Raw genomic sequence first — 13,402 nt, forward strand, 5'->3', positions numbered from 1 at the left:
GAAGCAGCAAAAATGCTTCAGGGCTTATCAGAAGAAACTACGATTCCACACACACACACACACACCCACAGAGCACACACCCTCCTCTCTTCCTGTGGTGAGGTCACTGTCCAGGAGGGCCCAGCTTCCTGTCTCACACGGGACAGGCAGCAGAATGGTCTTGAAGGCAGTGGAAGCTTTACGGTGGGGGTGAAACAGGCTGGCAGGATGCCAGGAAGCCACATGAGCTGAGAGGAAGTCAGCGAGCCGCTTAAGCAGCCTGTAAGAAACCAAAACGACACAGGAATCGCACTGAGAGGAAATTCATTGTTTGCTGCACCACTGAGGGTTTTATCCCAACACTGGAACTGCAACACAGAGCAGCGGAGTTTGATTAAATGTGCAGCAAAAGAAAAAATGCCTCATTTGACCCGGTTGTCTAATAGTCATGTCAAATTCTTCCTTTGTCTTCATCTGAATCCCTCAGAGAATTATCAGACTAACAGAGGCGTGTGTCAGGAGGTTCCCGTGTCTCTGTCCAGGGCTAACAATCAATATAATCAATGCCAAATTTACCCATTTTAATTATCATTCTTCCCAGAAAATAAAAACCAATCACTACAAAACAAACAAAAAACACCATGAAATATAAACATCTACTGTGCCTTGAAAATATATTAAAAACTTTTAAACCTTTTCACGTTTTGTCACATGGACTTCAGAAATGATCGATCTATCTATCTATCTATCTATCTATCTATCTATCTATCTATCTATCTATCTATCTATCTATCTATCTATCTATCTATCTATCTATCTATCTATCTATCTATCTATCTATCTATCTATCTATCTATCTATCTATCTATCTATCTATCTATCTATCTACATGGATGGATGGATCAATGTTTCTGGATATTATGTACTTCATGTTATTCATATGTTGCTAATAAGAGTTAATCAAGCAAAAATAAAAAAATATATAGATGAAGGGGATGTAAAAAAAAATCTTCTTTATGAATAACAACATAAAGTCTAACCCACTGACAAAAGGAAGTCTGACCATATAGAAAAATACGTTAAGCTTCCAATCATCAGAGATAACATGTAAAAGCTCTTGTGGAATCAGGAGTTTGGTGGAAATCTCAGCATAACTAAAATGATTGTGTTGATCAAATTTAGGAACTTATTATTTGACCTAAGAAAACCATTTCAGAATTGTACAGTTTTCACCAACCTGCATCCTTTATTAAAATTGAACGGGAACACGGAGGCTGAGAAGCAGAGACTCCTAATGAGTCAGGATCCTAACGACGCCAATGACGCAGTCAGAGACCCCCAGGCTATACCCACACCTTCGGTTCCTGCTGACCAGGAGCAGCAGGAGTGTGCAAGACCCCCACTGTTAGCTGATACCAGAGTCTCCTCCACCCCAACACCAATCCTGTATGTCTCCTTAGTAGTGGTGCAGGAGGAGGACACTGCAGGGTGGTGCACCCAGCCTCCTAGGAAAGGCAAGACAAATTTTATCTGTATAGCACATTTTCAGCAACGAGGCAATTCAAAGTGCTTTACTTGATTAAAAGAAAAATAAAGCAACAAACAAGCAAAAAAACATTTTATTACACTGGCAAAGTGAGGAAAAAATGACGGCAGGTTTAAAAACAGACTATGATGTGCCAGACAGTTGTTAAGCGAAGGAAACTTTAAAGAAATGTCTTTTTGGCCTTGATTTAAAAGACGGCAGTGTTTCAGCTGTTTTGCAGTTTTCTGGAAGTTTGTCCCAGATTTGTGGTGCTCGTAGAAGCTGAAAGCTGCTTCTCCTCGTTTGGTTCTGGTTCTGGGGATGCAGAGCAGAACCAGAACCAGAAGACCTGAGAGGTCTGGAAGGTTGAAACAACAACAGCAGATCTTTAATGTGTTGTTGTTCTAAACCGTTCAGTGATTTATAAACTAACAACAGGATTTTAAAGTCTATTCTCTGAGCTACAGGGAGCCAGTGAAAGGTCTTTAGAACTGGGTGATGTGATCTATCTTTATGTTACATTAATAAATGATGTGAAGAAGTTGTTGTAATCAATGCGATTAAAGATAAATACATGGATGAGTTTCTCTAGACTTTGCTGGGACATTAGTCCTTCAGTACTGTCAATGTTCTTCAGTTACAAAGAAGGCCGACTTTGTAACTGCCTTCATGTGTCTCTGGAGGTTCAGGTCAGAGTTCATCACTACACCCAGATTAAAGCCTGATTTAAAGCTTGCAGCTGCAGTAACTGAAGCTGTGCATTGACTCTAGATCGTTCCTCTTTAGGTCCAAAAATAATAACTTCAGTTTTGTTTCTGTTCAGCTGGAGAAAGTTTTGGCACATCCACACATTTATCTGTTCTTAACATCTGTTCAGTGATTGGATGGGCTCTGAGTCACCTGGTGACATCGTAACGTAGAGCTGTGAATCATCTGCATAACTAGATGACTTTGTGATCTTTAAACCCCTCTGACTGGATGCTGAGGGACATTAGGAAGACTTGTTAGTATCTGAGCTTTAACTTCTTGTTTGATATCTTTACACGTTGCTTCAGTATTTCCACATTTCCTCATGACACCATCTATTTTAGGATGTGTGCCATTTCCTCCTGCGGCAAAGCAGATGGGATGATGTTCTCAGGTTTACAATCATTCCTGGGTTTTTTTCTTCTTTTTTTCCCCAAATACAACAACGGTCATTAGCTCTAATGATGAATTGTTCTGATGTTCTTTCTCCAAAAATGAAGGCTTTTGTCCCTTTGCGAGCTGCAGCTTGGCTTTTTAATGTTTCCTTTGGGTTGATGACTTCTTCCTCTCTGAGCGGTCTTTCAGTCCAGGTCAGGACAGGATGTGCTTCACTCTGTCTCACCAGCTTCAGCCTGCGTCTTAACAAGGTCACAAGGTCATCTGGTTAACAAGACAGTAATCACTCTATGTATAAATGTTCAATTTTGTAGACGTTAAATTAATAAATAAATCCCTGACATATTCTTTCTCTCATTATTGTGGCATCGAGCAAATAGAAATAATATTGGTAATCCTATAAACAAAAGAGAGAATTTTGGGCTGGTTTTCCTTCAGACAGATCGATAAAAGGCGTGCATGTCTTTCTGTTTGAAGCGTTCCTGTTCCGGTTGTTACGAGGCACACCGTGCACAGCGCTGTTATTGCTTGCAGCCGTCTCTTTACTCTGGGTTGAAAAATTAACTTACATTTAGTCCCATGACTCGTGTTTCCGGCACACATAAAACAGAGGCAGTTAATTGCTAGCTGGTGCAGCTTACGGCTAGCTGTAAATGTCTGAATGAGGTCCAGCTGAGACACCTGTCTGCTGACACTTGTAAATAAAAACAAGTCACGGGTTCTCTCTAATGCCTGCACTTCACCATCTTTTAACTATTAAGTCAAAAGGAGATGCAGAAGACCGCTAACTGTCATGACTGCAGACATACTGAGAGCCAATCCAGACTTTATGAAGCTGTAAAACTTGGGTGCAGTCGATGCTTCAGAAACTAAATGCTCGCCGAGTGTTTTGTTCCTGAACTAAAATCTCTTGTTTGTATATTTTTCTTCTTTCTTTGTCTTTCTTTTCTTTATCAATAAGCTCAGCTGTCGTCATTATGGCATATGAAGTTCTCAGCATAAATAAGAAAAACTGTTTAAACATTTGAAAATCAAAATAATAATGAATATTAACATAATATTAACACTAAAACTATGAGAAAAAACCGACATTTTAAACTTATGATTTTAAAATATAATTCTGAGTCTAAGGCAGTAGCATGACTTAGATTACATCACATGTAAATATGGCCGCCGCGCGCCTCCGTTCTCAGGTTGTTGCTCATACTTGTTTTGTATCCGTTGCTCTGTTTACGGCAGTAAGAACGGGTCGATTTTCACCTTTCTTCAGCTGTGGCAGCAGACAGAACAAAATCATAACACACAAAAAAACGAATAAAAATAAAGAACAATTAATAGAATCGGGTTTTTGTGGCGCATTAACCTCGACCTCTGTAGAGAACCGTGATACGTGTCTCATGGCAATGACGTAAAAATCAGATTTAAATGTGACGAGACTGTTTAGGCAGAAGCTTTGACAACAATGGATATGGAAATATCCGATGTAGAACCTCATCAAAGTGGCAGAAATGGGATTTTTTTTTGTAGGGGTGAAAAAGATCTGAGTGGGACCGTTGAGACTATTGTGAAAAAAGTCATTTGCTTGGTGTGTGAACATAGCCTAAGGTGCTTAGAAAAACCTCTGATTAAATGAATCCGATTTGTGCTGCTCAGACTGCCATAAAAATATGCCAAGAGTCACATTTGGCCAGTCAGTTTGTGATGTTTTTGCCAGCATCGTGATCACAGCCTGAGACTTTCATTAGCTTGTTTTTACGACATGGTCTAGAAAGAATTTCTTAAGAAACATCCTCTCTTATGTGTACAAATTGGCAAACATAAATTGCAATCAATTTGTTGAGTAGTATTTCAAAGTAAAGATTCATTCTGAAAGAAAGCTAAAGGTTTGCTGACAAATCAGTTGGGGTGTACTGACTTGTGCCGCACATTAAAACCAGATACTCAACAGTTAAAGACTCCTCTCCTTTCCTCTCCTCTCCTCTCCTCTCCTCTCCTCTCCTCTCCTCTCCTCTCCTCTCCTCTCCTCTCCTCTCCTCTCCTCTCCTCTCCTCTCCTCTCCTCTCCTCTCCTCTCCTCTCCTCTCCTCTCCTCTCCTCTCCTCTCCTCTCCTCTCCTCTCCTCTCCTCTCCTCTCCTCTCCTCTCCTCTCCTCTCCTCTCCTCTCCTCTCCTCTCACTGTGCCATCCTTCTGCTCGTTATGTTTCAAAATGAGGTAATACTGTAGAAACATCTGTGCCACAAATCGTTTCAGTGTGTCTTCATGCAACCTTTGGCAGAGAGATGTTTCAGACACTCCTGGTGCTTATAAAACGCTGTCAGGACAGAGGTGCAGCCTGGGGCCAAACCTCACCCAGACACAGCTGGATGGGCCCCGGGCCTTCGCTGTGCTGCTGCACGCGCCCACGCAGCGCTGCTGCAAACACTGGGACTTTTTAATAGTGGTGAGGTCACCTGACACCGTTGATCAGACTGAGTTTACTGAACCAACTGTGAGTTAAGGTGGTGGACGCACCAATTATCATGGTTTCCTGTTTACTTTTATGTGTGGCCTAAAATGAAAATGACGTTGGATGCTGAAACATAAGAAAGTGGTGAAGAAATGTCACGAAGGACAAAGTGTGAGACACCATGTGCCTGACGGAAAATATGACAGTGTGAAAGCACCTCAAGTCATAGCAGTAGCTGCGTTTCTATTAAATGTGCGAAAACCTTTTCAATATTGTACTGTTGAAAAAACACAATTTTGCAATTGCTGTGTTTCATTTCGTTAATAAAGAAATGAAAACGAATGAGATTATAAGTCACTAAAATGATGGCAGCGACAGATGTAAACAGTTACATAACACATTCATAACTCAGCCATGGCGGTCATCACCTTTCAGCCAATCAGAGGAGACGCCGGCATTGAAACGACAAGCCCCTTTTTCCTGAGAGCGGCTACGCAGGCTGCATTTTGGGAAATATTAGTCTGTGATTTTACAGAAGAGCTATGGAATAGACACATTCAAAACGCAACTTTCTTTTGAACTGTGTGATGCTGTGAGAGCTCTGGTGGAGCCAGCAGCATGTTGTCCGAAAAGACAGAAACAAACCGTCATCCTCCTACCACTTCCTGTTGTTCCGCAGTCAGAGAAATTGATATAAAACGAACAGATCTCTGCCATTTTCTTTTACATATTCGTTCTAATGTATAATTATGAGACTATTGTAAATTCTCAAAAGCAACACTGCAAAAACACGTATTTCAGTATTCAACACAATTATTGATTAAAACTTGGACACTGAAGTCACAAAAGTAAAGCTTTTCTCGAAGCAAACATAACGATGAAGAGAGCTAGTGTATTTTACTAGATGTATTGTAAATATCTATTAAGGTGTTTTGGATATTATGTTTTGCATATCTATAGAATGTGTGAGAATGGATTGGTTTGCTTGGAAACTGTTGTAGTTTTCACTTTTTTTTCCTTGGAGAATATTTTGACCTACTTTCTAAAACAGCTGATTTCAGAAAAACCAAGCGCCAGACTTCCCACAACCCATTGTGTTGTGAACCTTTGACCTCTGCAGACCCAGGAGAGACGGGACAGAATCGCAGCTGGGGGCATATTCACAACTTCACTCTGTTCCACACTGCTTCACAGATCTCTCATTTGATACTCATTTGTTTTATTAACTTTTAAGATGAAAATCTGTTGCATTTCCTTCAGGCATGTTGGGCGAATATGCACGTTAACATCGATGTGACTTGAATAAGCCGGCGTCGTGTGCAGAAAACTTTACTGCCTTACGGGATCCACAGTGAAATCTACCTGATCATCACGCCTATCACAATCTCCTGGTGGACGTCTTGTGTTTACACCGTCTTTGGTGGACGCGTTTCAAAGTCCATTCTTACAAAAACATTCCTGTGTTACGATAAAGCTATTATCCCAATCCATGGGGGGGGAGACTCATAAAAGTGATGGCATGTAATAAACTTAATAAGAAAAACATCACAGGGGACAGATGAACAACACAAGCCTTTGAGTTTGAGTGAAGGTTATTGCAGTGTTTGTGTCTGAGTCAAGTCTTCACAGCAGTGCTGGGGTTGGGGCTGCGTACAAAAATTCAAGACAGTCCATGTCCTTACAGCATGTGTAGACTGGTTGGTTGCAGACAGTACATCCCCACAAACCATACGGACACTGACACTCCATCAGGCCACGTCTCGCCAGGTGATTAGAGTCACATGTACAGAGTTTATAGCACATCTCTAAAACACACCACAGCCATTATAACATTTACCTTTTTTTGTTTCCCGTTCCTATAGGAGAATGGAGACGGGTTGCAGGAAATGATCTGCAATCTTCATTAAGAAGAACAAGCAAGACAAGGAATGCGGGAAGAACAGCTTATGCAGTGAGGAACAGCCTGCTGGACTCTTCATCACCACACGGTCTGGTGCCTTGGCAACAAGCCACAATAAGAAGAGACATGTTGTTTGTGTGATTTACTTTCAATAAATTTAGAATCAATTTATATATATTTTTAAGTCTTTTTATTATAATAAACATTTGGATTTCTAACAATTTGTGTGTCTTTTAAAACAAAAATAAAAACTACGTATTTGCGTGGGGCAAAATGTATTTACATTTACACCTACTCTCATAACAATGTGCAAAATAACAACATACATTTAACAGGAAAACTTTAACAACACAATTTCAAATTTCTAAATAAATCACATTTGACAATGTAGAATCCAATAACATCAGATAAAGAACTTTTTTGTTGTTGTATTTTTTAGTATTTATTCTGCACAACTACAGTGGCTCCAATGAATGTAAGTTTTTTTTGATGGACATATTCTTGCTCCATCCCAAAAAGGAGCTCATGGATGCGGGATTGAGCCGGTGATCTGACTCCTGGAGGCAACGTTTTTAGCATCTCTGTCACCGTAGAGGCAAACCGTGCCTCCTCAGAATCCTCTTTCCAGGCTCTCTCCTCTCCACGCTGGTCTCTTTTTCAAATCATCATCATCGTCCCTCCGTTCCTTCTTCTTTCCCTTCTTTTTTCTGGTCAGAGCAGAACAGAGAGATGGTTCTCTTGGGGCATCAGACTCCACGGAGCAGGCTGGCAGTGTTTTTTCCTGGCTAGTGGAGATGGATCTTGGTGTTCTTGCTGGAGCAAGCAGATGAAGTCGCCCCATTGGAACTGCTACTGAAGTCTTAATTATGTACACAATGTAAAATTACATATTGATGGCAGACAATAAATCCAATCAACGTATTATTTTATGATTCACTTTGATTTAATAAATGTATTTTATTTAATTAATCATTTTATTTACTTTATAAGGTATGACAACCTTTTAATAGCTATTTAAATTCTTAACCATCTTAAAATTGGCAAATACTTACTTCAACAGGCACATTAGTTTCCGTCTCCCGGCATTTTACAAAGTTGTCCAGCAAGGACAACGTATAGAAATAGTTGGGACATCTGTCTCCCTTTGCTCCAGTCCCATTGTTGCCTCTCATCTTTTTTCTTGACTTTATAAATCTATCCCTGAGGTACTTCCATTTACTGCGACAAAATGCCTTGTCCTTTCCAAGGGTCTGGGCTATTTCATTCCATGAATTTGTTACTCTTTGGAAGTCTTTATATTCGCTCAAAGACGCTTCATATACTGAAGATTACTATCTACAGTAATCTACAGTATGTCCGTCTCATCGGACTTTCTCGATGAGACTTTCTTCGGCGCCCATTTTGTCCAGAGGACGTCGCCAGTTTGTGTCGCATACAAAACAGTTCGACGTGAACACCGTTTTCTCGCCGGGCGGTTTACTGTGCGACGCCATAAAAATCTATCCTTGGGCGGACGTGTCTGGCGGACGTCCGCTTCGAGTCCGCGCAGACCTCCACGTACTGAAGTGCGCCCGAGTATGTTGGGGCCTTAAGCCAAACAATCTTACAACTTATGTTTTGCAAGCACAAAATATAACATAACAAATAAGCATTTATACCTAATTGTCCTAAAGTGAAACGTACAGAATAGACTGCTGTAAATTTTACTTATTACGTGTGGAGAGTGTACTTCCTGCTTTGTTTTCATTGGCCACTAGTCCTTGTACCCCGGTAAACAGAAGTTGTTTGTTAGGTCTTTGATCTAAGAAAGCGATGTTGATGATGTTCGAACAGGATTAAAATGAACCCTAATGGTGGTGACTAGAAACTGACAGAGCAAAACCATATTTCTGTGATCTTGAGCTTTGAAATCCGTTGGACATAAAACCTGTTCACACTGCATGGAATGGGCTGGTACACATCTTGGTCCATCTGCCTCCCAGCTGCTGGTTGTGTGTGTAAAAACTGTTTATTGCAAGTTTATGGCAGCTGGTACTTATTAAAGCTGCAAACACACAGAGAGACGCACTTAGCATCTGGATACAATATTCTCCAAACGTTGTGCAGTCATGTACAACACCTGCTAGGGTGGCGCCGACAACCACACCTATGTACACAATGACTGCGTGAAACTAAGGAGGAACCATGTGGAGGTTGTGGCCCCTTGCAATGCAGTACTAGAGGGACCAACCGCTGTGGACGGGAGTGGAGGCTTGTCTTCCAGCAGCTCCGGAGATGCCATCATGTTTACCAAGCAGGTGCAGAAGGAGCAGTACAGAATTAAACAAGCTAGCAGACAGACAGCAAACAGAAGAATGGAGGAGAAATGAGAAGCATGGAGGCTTTAGCTGAATTCCTTTTCTGTGAAACAAAACTAAAACTGTGTAGCTAAAAGTAGAAGACACATTACTTTGATTTGTAACAATTAGGATTACCACAATGATTGTTATTTGAGAAATGCAGAATAGTTTTTTCTTAAATTCATAACTCCATATAATTCATTAGTATTTGGTCTAACTCAACAGATCTGAGTCAACATTCAGGTTAAAAGCAACGTATCCGATGTATTGACAATTTTGATGATGGCTCTCGGCAAACTGTAATGTTTGTTTGCTGTTTTCTCAGTTGGTGACTGTTTGTTGCTTTATGACTTATTATTTGTGTGTGTTTATGATGTAAAGCGCTTGTTGCTGAAATGTGCCATCCAAAAAAAACCCTGATTGATTGATTGAGATCCCAGCTTTGTGAGGGTCACTCCAAGTCCAGACTCCCTAAATAAGAGATGAATGCGGCAGCTGAAATCTTGAAGTTGTTCCACAACTCTCTTCCTGATATTGTGTGTGTGTTTTCTTCTGTAAGTCTGAAATTTGTGCCTGATCTTTAAATATCAGGTTCTCTCTTTTGCAAACTTTGCATTGGATAAATGGACAACCAGCTCAAATGAGTCACAATCTCAGAAGGTTGGACATGACTCCAGACAGATGACCTTTGCTAGTCTGAGCGCTACACTATCTTCATCTAATGGCCTCTGCACAGCACGTTTTTGCTCAGATGTGAAAGTGATATTGATCTTTTCCTTGAAGTAAAAAAACCCAAATATGTGTATTGATCCAAACGTTCCCTCTACGAGCGCTGCAGCGCAATAAAGCTCTCCCAGTCAAACTACCTGTAGGTGCCGCATTCAACATTTTGACAGAAATGCCCCATTACTTGCAGACAGATGGGCACTCCACAAACTAAACACACCCGTGGGAATGAGGTTGAGCCATCAAGTGCTGTTCTAGTCATTTGACATTCAGCATTACTTTGCATCTGCTGCTGCACAGGATTGCTGCGAGGCAGAATAAGGAATATCTACTGCTCTCTCAGCAGAAATAGATCAGAAGTGCCAACATCCTGTTTTTAACAAGAAGCCGTTGCTTTGAGGGAACACGGTTCTATTTGGAGAAATATTATTCTGAGCAACATTAGATTAGCAGAGGCGCCGGAATTATTTGTCCAAACTCGTTTGTTTTGTGACGATAAGGCCAAATTAATTTGGGAAGTGTATCACCATGTACAGCCGATTCTAATGAGCTGCTAATCAGTTCGCCTGACTGGATTAGGAACAGTTTCTTCTTCCTCTACTGATGGAAGAAGAACTTTCTCTGCTCTCGCCTCTGCTTGCTCTCATTCTAACACATTTTCATCTTTTTTCATGGCAACATCACTTCTTGGTTCGTTTCATCTCACCCCCCCCCCATCACTCCCACTCATTCACTGCCTGCTCAGGCTTCGTTCCGGCTGCTTCATCAGATCCTGCCCACTGGCCCGCAGGATTCCTCTGACGGTATCCTCCAAGTTAACAGATGACCGCTGTCTATGTGAGAGAGACTAGATTTAGTCAAAAGGTTCAATTTCAACAGTAGGTTCAATATACATGAAGTATAAAGTACTTGTTCACTGACGCAAGTCGATGAATTCAGCCGAGCTACACACTGAGAACAAAGAGACTGGTGGAAAACGTGAAATCCCAGAATGCACTGCATTTACACATTTTCAGTTTCCAAGAGGCAAGCTTCTTTTTGTAGCCACCAAGGGCAACAATGGTGAGGGAGGAGATCTTTCTTCTTTGAAGAGATGCTGGCTATATATTTAGTCTACAGTTTGGGTAATTTGTGACTCTATTCCAGCCAAAAATGAGCTTGAACAAGCTTGAACTAGCCGTCATCTGTTGGGGGAGCAGCATCAGAGTCAGGGACCTAAAAAGCTTCAACAGCCTGATAAATACGGCTGGTTCTGTTCTGGGGACGACTGTGGAAACTCTGGAGATGATTATGCAATGAAGGATTCTTCATAGGATCAAGAAAACGATGGACAACCCTGACCATCCTCTTCACCAGACTGTCTTGGGAAGGCAGAGCATCTTCAGTCAGAGGCTTTTTCAGATCCGGTGCAGCACAGACCCCTTCAGGAGATCTTTCCTGCCAACAGCCATCACCATCTTCAGTAACTCTTTGAATCTAAATCAATGAGTTACAACAACATTTAATTTCCTTTTGGGATTAATAAAGTATTTTTGAATTTGAAGTTCTTCAGAAAGAGTCTAGAACAGTGTTCTCAACCCGCAGTCCTCATGGGCCAGAGTCCTGCAACTTTTCCAGGTGTCCTTTGTCCTACATGCTTGAATTAAGTGGTGAAACTGCCTCACTAGCACACAGTCCAGCTCTACAGAGCTCTGCTAATTAACTTATATTGGACCATAAAACATGACAACAAACTTCTGACCAATCAAACATCAAACCACTCAGGCCTCTGTGTGAAGCTGTTGATCATGGGCCTGGTGTCAATAAGGGGAGGAAGACGACTCCATGTGTACAAGATGACGCGATATTTGTCACCTAAGAGCCGATTTCCACACTCCAAATAAAGTATAGGAGAGTCTCCAGAGTGCATGCTGGGTAAAAATTAAACAAGACACCACTCTAAGTACAACTCTCGAGTTCTTCTCTGTGGCAAGGAATGTGTTTGTGTTGTTTTGACTCACGAAGGAATGCGGGCAGATACCGAGCTAGCAACCAATGCTGTTATGACCACTAACTTACCTCCCTGGGGTCATGCAGACACACCTACACACACACACGTACCCACCCCGACCCGCATACACACACCAGCAGCCAGTAGTGGGGTGGATTTATGAGGCTATTTATCGTGCCAGTCAGGTGTCTGTTGCATCTTCATCTATTCTTATCATGCAGCTGCGTCGGTGCGGATTAAACTGCTTCCTGGGCGATGCACGCCACGGGAAAATCTCTGATGGTAAAAGCTCCATGTAATGGAAGTGCAACAGCAAGAAGCTCATAAATGTAGTGGTGTCCAGCTGGAGAAAATCCAGGGGGAAATTGTCTCTGCTGAGTTTCCTGAGGGGACAGTCGGCTGAACAAGCAACATATTTCCCCGTCTGGTTCGCGACCTTTGCCGTGTGGCGTCTTATTTGCTGCCTGAATTCACAATACTGAGCAGAGAGGCAGCAATCAGCCAAAAATAGAGCTTCCACACTCTGCCTGGCTGGTGTAGCCGCTGTGGCAGGATGAAGTGTGTAAGGTTAGAGGTTTTCTCAGTACAACATCTTCATCTTAATAGGCCTTCCTCTGTCAGCAAGCACAACACTGCAAAACACAAAATCCTACCAAGTATTTTTGGTCTACTTTCTAAGTGCAAATATCCTAATAGACTTGAAATAAAACAAAACTAACTCATAAGAAACTTTTCAGCAAGTGTTTGTTTTAAGTTGATAGTTTTTTAAAGGGGCAGTATGTATTATGTGTTTTCCATTTCATAGCACATTTAAAAGTACCTTCAGTTGTTGTAAAAATGCTGTATATTTTTCTTTTAAGTCAAATATGACTTAAAAGAAATTTAACTCTTTAGAGTTAATGCCTTGAAATTGGGTCTCTGTTTCTTTAAAAACTCCTGCTCTTTCTGAAACTCGGCCTTAAGGAAGTCATCACAACATGGCTCTGAGGAGGAGCTGCATCTGGAAGGCGGAGCTAGGTCCACCCAGGCGTTTTACATAATTGAATGGTTGCCATGGAGATTATAGGACTTCCCAAACTTGCATGATGAATAAAGGAAACACTGCAGGTATGTTTTTGATAAGGGAATAATACTATAGCACGACGTAAAGCTCAAGAAAGTTGATTTTAATTAACACTGCCCCAGATTATTTCACTAATAACATGACATGTTGCCATGTTATTAGTGAAATAAGCTGCCAGTGAACTAGCACTTTTTCTTTAATATTACTGAATTATTAACTTAACTATTAGTCTTTCTTCAATATTACTGAATGCTTGACTTCAAAACGCTCCTATATCTCGCTGAAAAGTTA

Source organism: Xiphophorus maculatus, chromosome 4, assembly GCF_002775205.1.
Source record: "Xiphophorus maculatus strain JP 163 A chromosome 4, X_maculatus-5.0-male, whole genome shotgun sequence".
Classification (NCBI taxonomy): Eukaryota; Metazoa; Chordata; class Actinopteri; order Cyprinodontiformes; family Poeciliidae; genus Xiphophorus; species Xiphophorus maculatus.